Genomic DNA, 7,796 nt, shown 5'->3' on the forward strand with positions numbered 1-7,796 from the left:
GAAGTACAGTATGTGAGCCCTTTGGATTTAGTGGCTTTTTTGGCATAAGATGCATAAACTGATGATACTATTAGAATACTATGTGTCTTAGTTGAAGACGCCAATAACTAAAGAATTCAGCCCACGTTTGAGTGATTTCATTCGATGGCAAGTGGCAGCGAACTGAGTCCAAATCATGACTTCCCACGCTGTTCTTCGCCATTGGGAGGGAGTCCGCAGAATCGTTTCCCAGAAGTATTTCAGCTTGCCATGGTGCTCTTTGGTTGCTTTTAGGTACATTACCAAGCTTCTGCTTTGGTTTTGGGAGAAGCAACTTCCGCCACGCTGTTGTGTCACGACCTTACTGCCTTTTCGTGGTGGACTCTTCAAGCCTTTGGCTGTTGCTCGTCCTTTACGTCATGGAGGATTGTGTCTTTTGAATAATCACGACTGAACCCCCATTTCTAAGGATTGTCACCTTACTAAACTGTTCGTGGGGTGATGGACGTCTAAACACTCTGAGATGACTTTGGATCCCTTCCCATCCTTTTACAGGTCAACACCTCTCTCAGAGGACACTTATGACACTTACAGAGAAATTACAAAACACGAGAAATTATCATTGTTATCACCATAAGCACATTGTGTTTGTCTTTTATTGTGATTTAAATGAAGAACTGATCAACTTTTATGGCAAAGTAATGCAGAAAACATATTTTTTTATCTGCTGGACGTGTGGCTGAGATGTCAACACACAACAGTCAAGAGCAAATAAAAGTAAATACGTCTCTGTTTTCCGGTTTCTTTCGGCGGTGCCTAAAAACAGCATCAGCTTGGGCATCAGCTGGAGTGGAATTGCTGTTAAAGACAAAATAACAAAGAAGAACAAATAAATAAAAAATCTCACAAAGCCTGAGTTGCACCGTAATCAAATAGATGAAGGAATCAGAGCCTTTATCACGCGTTGTTTCTGTCAAGCACAGACCACATGTGCAGGTGACTGCAATGAAATTAAAATACCCACCTGCAACAACACTGTTTACCTCTGATCCATTCCGCACTTCAATCGGCACAGACATAAGCTGGAATCAAACGGTTTAGTCGCAAGGGCCAGTTAAATGCAGCAATACCACATCTGACCACATGGGGTCAGTGTAGCACAACAAAGTACAAATAATACTTCTGCCACATGGGGCAGTAAAGGTGGATGCAACAGCATCATACCAGTCACACTGGGCTTGATTTTTCTAATAGTATTCACATTTTCATCTGTAATCTACATCTGTAGTATAGAATTTATAAAGTGTCATAGATTTATGTTGGTGTAATAACTTCCATAGCTAGCACTAAACATGAGTCAGCATGACTAGCTGGGCATGATATCGGTTAGATTATTACATGGCAATAACTATTGTAACGACTAAATACAACTATTAATTGTGAAAAGTAATTCCCCATTTCCTTGTTCTGATGGTCCGACGATAAGAACAAGAAAACGCTGTTTTCTGCGGTGTTCTGGCATCTGACAGCTGTAGTAGCTGCTGCATATGTTGGCTGAGTGGTGACCGGTCGAGGATGATGGCAACGTTTCTCGCTCTCCAGTAGTCAATGTGGCGTCAACTCTTAGGGCCTGATTTACTAAGATCCTAAATAAAGAGTACTAAATTGTGTGTGCACTGAAAAAGTTTGCACGTGCTGTTGTTGTGTGTTTTGCGGGTGATCAACTAAGAATGCTTGCGCAATTGATAACAGGTGCAAACAGCAGTATTTAAATGAGGTGTTGCGTGTCTTACGGTTTGCACCATGGAGAGTCTGGATGGAAAGCAGGATAGTCGCAAGCGCAAAATGAAATTTGACGAGTTGGAGTTAGAGATATTAGTGGAAGAGGCAAATAAACACATTCATGAACTACAGCAAAGAAATTTAAACATTACCAAAGGAAACGCAATATGGGAGAAAATCTGCGATAGAATAAATGCAGTTGGTAAGACAAAAAGAACGGCAGATGAGGTTAAAAGAAGGTGGCAAGATATAAGAAAGAATAAAAAGTGGCCTTTAATAACTCTCTCTCTGCGTATTCTTTGATTTTGGCGATGTCGCCTCCTTGCCACAATAACAGCAGCCATCGGTGCGTAATGCTGGGCAGATTAGCACCTTCCTTTCGAACGTATTAAATACAGACGCAATCACAATCCCCGCAATTACTTTCAGGCTTGGTAAATGAACCAATTTGCATTTTCCCCTCCCAGTATTTAGCGCTTTTTCTGGCGGGTACGCCCCATATTGATTATTCATCAGGGCAAAAGTACTAAATGAACAGCGTGTGCTATTTTGCTCATTTGAGAGGCGCAGTCCTCTTTGCACGCTGTTAGTAGATCAGCTCGCACTTTGGTTTGCGGGTGATGTCAAGTTTGCACACGTTTTTACACACGCAAACCTTTAGTAAATCAGGCCCTTAGTATGTGGACGCTTCTGAAACATGGGGGCAGCATAGTACAAGAAAGGTTAAATACCACCTCTGACCACAGGGGGCAGCATAGTACAAATAAAGCAAAGACCTCTAGTAGAATAAAGTGGTATTATCAGTCCTGACAGGCCATCCTTGCTCACTAGTGCAGTCATGTTTTGTCAACATTTCAGATCTATCTGCCCCCTGTGGTCAGAAGTCGTATGGATATATTGAGGATCAACATGCTGGCAAGTTTTAAACACCTTGACATAATTTGATCTTTAACAGTGACCATTATGTTGTTATGAAGTCTGTAAAATGAATGGAACCGTTCTCCTTGACAACAGCATCATGATTGTGTTTCCCTCTGATTAATGTGATGATAACGACGTTCAAGCAACAGCATGCTAGTTGTGTTATGAATTCATAAAGAAGACAACTAACCCTTTTTATTTGCAATCATCAGATATATCACGTATAATCTTGTTGCGCTACTGTACAATAACAATAAAGTATTTTATTGTATTGTGTCTTTTTCAGCTGGTGCAACTAACTGAAACATTTCTGCTGTTTGGTTGTTCGTCATCACAGTAATTATTTCAGAATCAAAAACCTGCCAAAGATGCTTGAGAGAAGTAGAAGGTCAATAATGTGGAGTATTGATATTCAGCCTTGGCTTTGCAGCTTTGAAAAGATTATGAGCCGGTTGTGTCACATGAAATCAGGGCTTCCTGGAGATTTGGCCTCTTTGATTCAAAGATGTGATCTGAATTTCATTGGAGTCATACAACAAAGTGCACAAAGGGGGGAGTACATACAGATACATATTATGGAGCAATGTGATATGAAGATGAAAAGCATAAATAACAAAAATGGGAAATAGAAATAGCAGGAGAGAGAAATAAGAGGAGATACTGTGTGTAGCCTACAGCCCCAAATAAGGAAAAGTTAGGCTGATAAGGAAAAAGGGGGAAAAGAAACCCAGTAATTGTTTCCCTTTGATTCTCACATCTTCGTAAATAAGATGTTTCATTTTTTTCTTGTCAACTTTATTTCATTTCTTAACATACATAAATGTTTGTATTTCAGGCCAGGAACACATTCCAAAATATCTCTACAGGGCATTTTAATGCTAGAAAGGAGGTGAACGAATGGAATTTCAAACAGATGATGTCATTAGGTGAATGTTCTGATAATTTAGTACAATAGTTGTTACAAATGTTCATTTAAGAATGATTGGAAGGGATTTCTACATTTTCCGACAGTGAAAAATACCATAGAACATTTCAAGGTATCATAGGGAATTTCTCTGGTGCTTCGGACGACACGTCATTATTCAAGAGCTGGCACACCTGAAATACAACCGGATTCCATAAAAGTTGGGACGGTGTGAAGTATAAATCACACTAGAAGATAATCGTTTGCAAACCCATTAACCGTTATTTTATTGCCAACAGCACATAAACATATCAGATGTTGAAACTGAGAAATTTTGCAATTAAATGGAAAATATTAGTTCTGCTGAGCTACATTACAAATTTCATATTCAAACTTTACTGTGCGAAAAAAGCAGTACATGAACTTCGTCAAGAGGGGGTGTTGACGTCTCTGGGCTCGGAGGCATCTGGGACCATCACGTAGGGAAAATGCGTATCAGATGAATCAGGATGCCAAATAATTTTTGGAAGAAATGGGCACCGCGCTGTGGACCAAAGAAGAAAAACAGTATGCAGACTGTTGTCATCAACAAGTCTGAAAGCCTGGTTCTGTGATGTGTGCACTTGTGTCAGTACCTTTGACAAAACTCATTTAAACTTCTGTGATTGCAGCATTTAAGCAGAAATACATACATACAATTATACATACATACATATATACATTGTGAGAAAGTGAGCAACCCCTCCCCTTCTCACCATCACCAAACTTTTTTTTAATGTGTGTGGCAGAGTGGAGGATTGGGCGTGGTCTGCGGGGGAGCAGCACGCCGTTTATAAACCCAGGCATGGTGGAGAGGTTGATTGGACACAGGTGTGCCACAATCAGTAGAACCAGGCACACCTGTGTCCAATCAACCTCTCCACCATGCCTGGGTTTATAAACGGCAGCTGTATACCAGAAGGGGGGTCTGCTGAATGGAGGAAGCTTGTTGTTTTTTTTTTTTTTTTTTAAAGAAATACTGATTTTTACGGAGCCCCTAAAGGGACATGGATTTTTATTTTTTTTATAATGAATTGTACGCGCGTAAAACCTTTAAGTGAGCACGTAAAGTTGTTTACTTGCAAGCAAAGTGTAATGTCCTTATAATGGAGTCCCAGGTTAAAATATAGCTCAGCTAAATCCTGTAATGTCATTTCCATTCATAAACAGAGCAGGGCGCAACTGGAGGGTCTCTTGTTCCAGCAAAACTCCCATGTACTTGTTTTTACGCGCTCACGTAGAACAACTTTTAGGCGCTCACTTATAAGTTTTGCGAGAACGCGTGAAACTTTTTAGTGAGTGCATAAACGTTTTACGTGCTCACATAAACAACTTTACGTGCTCACTTAAAGGTTTTACGCGCGCGCGTAAAGGTTTCACGCGCACGCTTAAAACTCATTATAAAAAAAAAATAAAAATCCGTGTCCCTTTAGATTTTGCCCTCCGCCTGTATGTGTTTTTTTTACATAAAATAAAAAGCCTTATTTTTTTGGCATTCTACGCTCTGCGAGGTTTTTTTTACACCTCATCACCCAGGTCCAGTTTTGCCTTGTCCCCTTGTACGTGGGGAGGCCGCTCTGGTTCCTCACATACACACCTACATATATATATATATATATATATATATATATATATATATATATATATATATATATATATATATATATATATATGTATAGATAACATTTTCTGATTTAAAGTCCTAAAGGTTCAGACTCGGTCCAGTTTCCTTGTTTGCTGGCAACCGGTAAACTGATCTGGGCTTCTGGCCTCCTTGGGTCCACATTTGCGAATATGAAAGATAGTAGAATATCATTAATCTTCCATTCTTTTCTCTTGTCCCCTTTCTTTCCCTCTCTTCTCCTTCATCACTTGAGCACTCCCTCACTTCCTCCCGTTCCTGCAGCCTCATTTCACATTTTATCTTGCTGATAAGGCCTTCCTGTGCAACAACAGTTAACGAGCTCCGTATCATCATTTTTCACTCCGTGACACCATCAAACCCTTAAACCGAACTGCACAGCAGGAAGCAGGTTTACTCATCTGCTGGCTTGTGTGTTTCTCAGAGTTTCTGGTTTCGTCTGGATTCAGGTTTATCCGGTCTGACTCATCTCATTTTCAGAAAGTGACGGTGTTTAATTTTGACAGAGAGTGCATGTTTGCATGTGGCTCAGTGAGCGAGAGAAAGAGGATGAATTGTCACAGGTAACAGCTAATAGCTCATTTGCTGGCTCAAATTAAAACAAAAAACAGACTCCCAATTGGGGAAGCGTTGGGAGGCAGGAGTTATGAGGAAATGAAAAGTGATTGGATGTGAAGTTTGAATTAGAGGGAAGTAGTCTGGTGTCAGCCTCCATGAAGGTGACTGACTGAACCGGAGAGCGGCTGTCCCTTAGTAGACCAGATCCCATCCAGAACCTGTCTGATAAATTATTGCCAGGACACTCCGTACAGTTGGCTGGGAAAGCTATTAATTATAGCTTCAATGTATGTCTGTCCATGCCCGTCTTTGCTATCGATGCTGATTAAAAAACACACAAACAAAACTCGCTCAATGCCGTGGCAAAAGACAGTTTCTGGAATAAGAAATAACACAGTTTTCCATGTGTGAATCAGAAGGAAAAGCATCCTCTCGGAACCCTGCTGATCTTTGGGAAAGCAGAATAACATCAAACGTTATAGTTCTCTTGGACTGAGCAGTTTATGTTGTCTTGATATGGCTTAACTGAGTCTTTGTTTGGTTTCAACCACAAGTTTAGTTCAGATTTGCTCACTGAGAATTTAAAAATAAAAAAGATCAAAAGATCATCCCTGTGCTACAAAGAGATACTCTGCAAAACTGAAGCACTTCACACCATATTTTCATTAGACGGCTATCATGTTGTGAGTTTTTTAAAAAGGACTGGTGTCGTTTTCTATCAGTTTATGAAAACAAAAGGTCACTGTGGGTAAACTTGTTTGAAACTGTAAAACAACGCATATACATTGGCAAAAATGGTATACCACCACCACCGAGTGTAATAATAATGACATCAATTTTCTCAGTCAGTGGATCTTACTGGGTGTAACACTTTAAATGGAGATGTGACGGCTGAAAGGACTGAGGAGGGGATCGGCCCTCTCACAATTACCAGAGACCCCACCTGATGGACACCTGCCTTTTTACATTGAACTATATAGAATTGATCATAAAATATTAGGTTTCAAAATCTTACAGTTTGTAATGGTGTTGCATCATTGGGATAAAAGGACAGAGATGCTGCTCCAGTCAATAAGTAAACATCACTGACACCATGTTTATTGACTCCAGATTTCCTTTGGAAAATCCCATCTATCATCATCCATACCCACTTTTATCTCTTCTGTGGTCTGTCCATCCCAGCTCTCTTCAGGCAAAAGGCAGGGATACAGTCTAGACAACCTCACCAGTCCATCACATGGCCTCATGAAGACAAACAACTAGCCCTGCTCACACTCATAATGGCAATTTAAAATCACTGAGCAGCGTCAATAACATTTTTCTTGGATTGGGGGATAAAACCAGGGTACCCAGAGAAAACCTTGTGGAAAATAAATGTAAATAAACCCAAAAGCCTCTTTAAATCAGCTCACACAGGAGACAATATTTTGAAAATGATAGCGTGACAGTTATAGTTACTACCATTTATGTTACAGCAGAGACATTATTGTTGCCTGATTATTAATGGAAAAGAAATGTTTTTAAAGCATATTTTATTTAGTTATTTTGTCTGTAAGGAAGAAAATACTGTGTGATTTATGTTTATTGTTCTTCAAATACTTCAGTGTTTGGTGTGCAGTGATTCAAACAAGTCTGGATGTTGCCAGACATCACCTGGTTGGAGAGGCTTCTGATCAGCGAACGCAGAGATTAAAATCAGTGATGTAATTCCCAGGATGTCTTCCTGCAACCCGACTCAGCAGCAAAAAAAAAAACAGACAGAAAAAAAAATCTGATGAAATTGTTTTAGTGGTGTTTGAAAAGTTGTGTATAGTCTTTTTATGCTGTATAAAACATTAATTCCTTCCATGGTGCAGACGGTAAACAAAGCAAACTCACCCTGAAGTGAAACTAGATGACTATTAAGACCATGTTACTTTAAAAGAGATTCTGTTGTTGTTGTTGCACACCTAATTGGGTAGCATTTACTTC

At 39.8% G+C, this 7,796-nt stretch overlaps 1 long non-coding RNA gene across 1 annotated transcript; it reads right to left on the reverse strand.

Annotated features, from left to right (window-relative positions):
- Positions 1 to 763: 763 nt before the first annotated feature.
- Positions 764 to 7,568, reverse strand: LOC133453321 (uncharacterized). Its single transcript, XR_009783356.1, has 3 exons — positions 7,479 to 7,568; positions 4,011 to 4,130; positions 764 to 837 (listed from the first exon to the last, which is right to left on the reverse strand). It is a non-coding gene; the product is annotated as an uncharacterized LOC133453321 (long non-coding RNA).
- Positions 7,569 to 7,796: the final 228 nt, after the last annotated feature.

Source organism: Cololabis saira, chromosome 1 (genome assembly GCF_033807715.1).
Source record: "Cololabis saira isolate AMF1-May2022 chromosome 1, fColSai1.1, whole genome shotgun sequence".
Taxonomy (NCBI): Eukaryota; Metazoa; Chordata; class Actinopteri; order Beloniformes; family Belonidae; genus Cololabis; species Cololabis saira.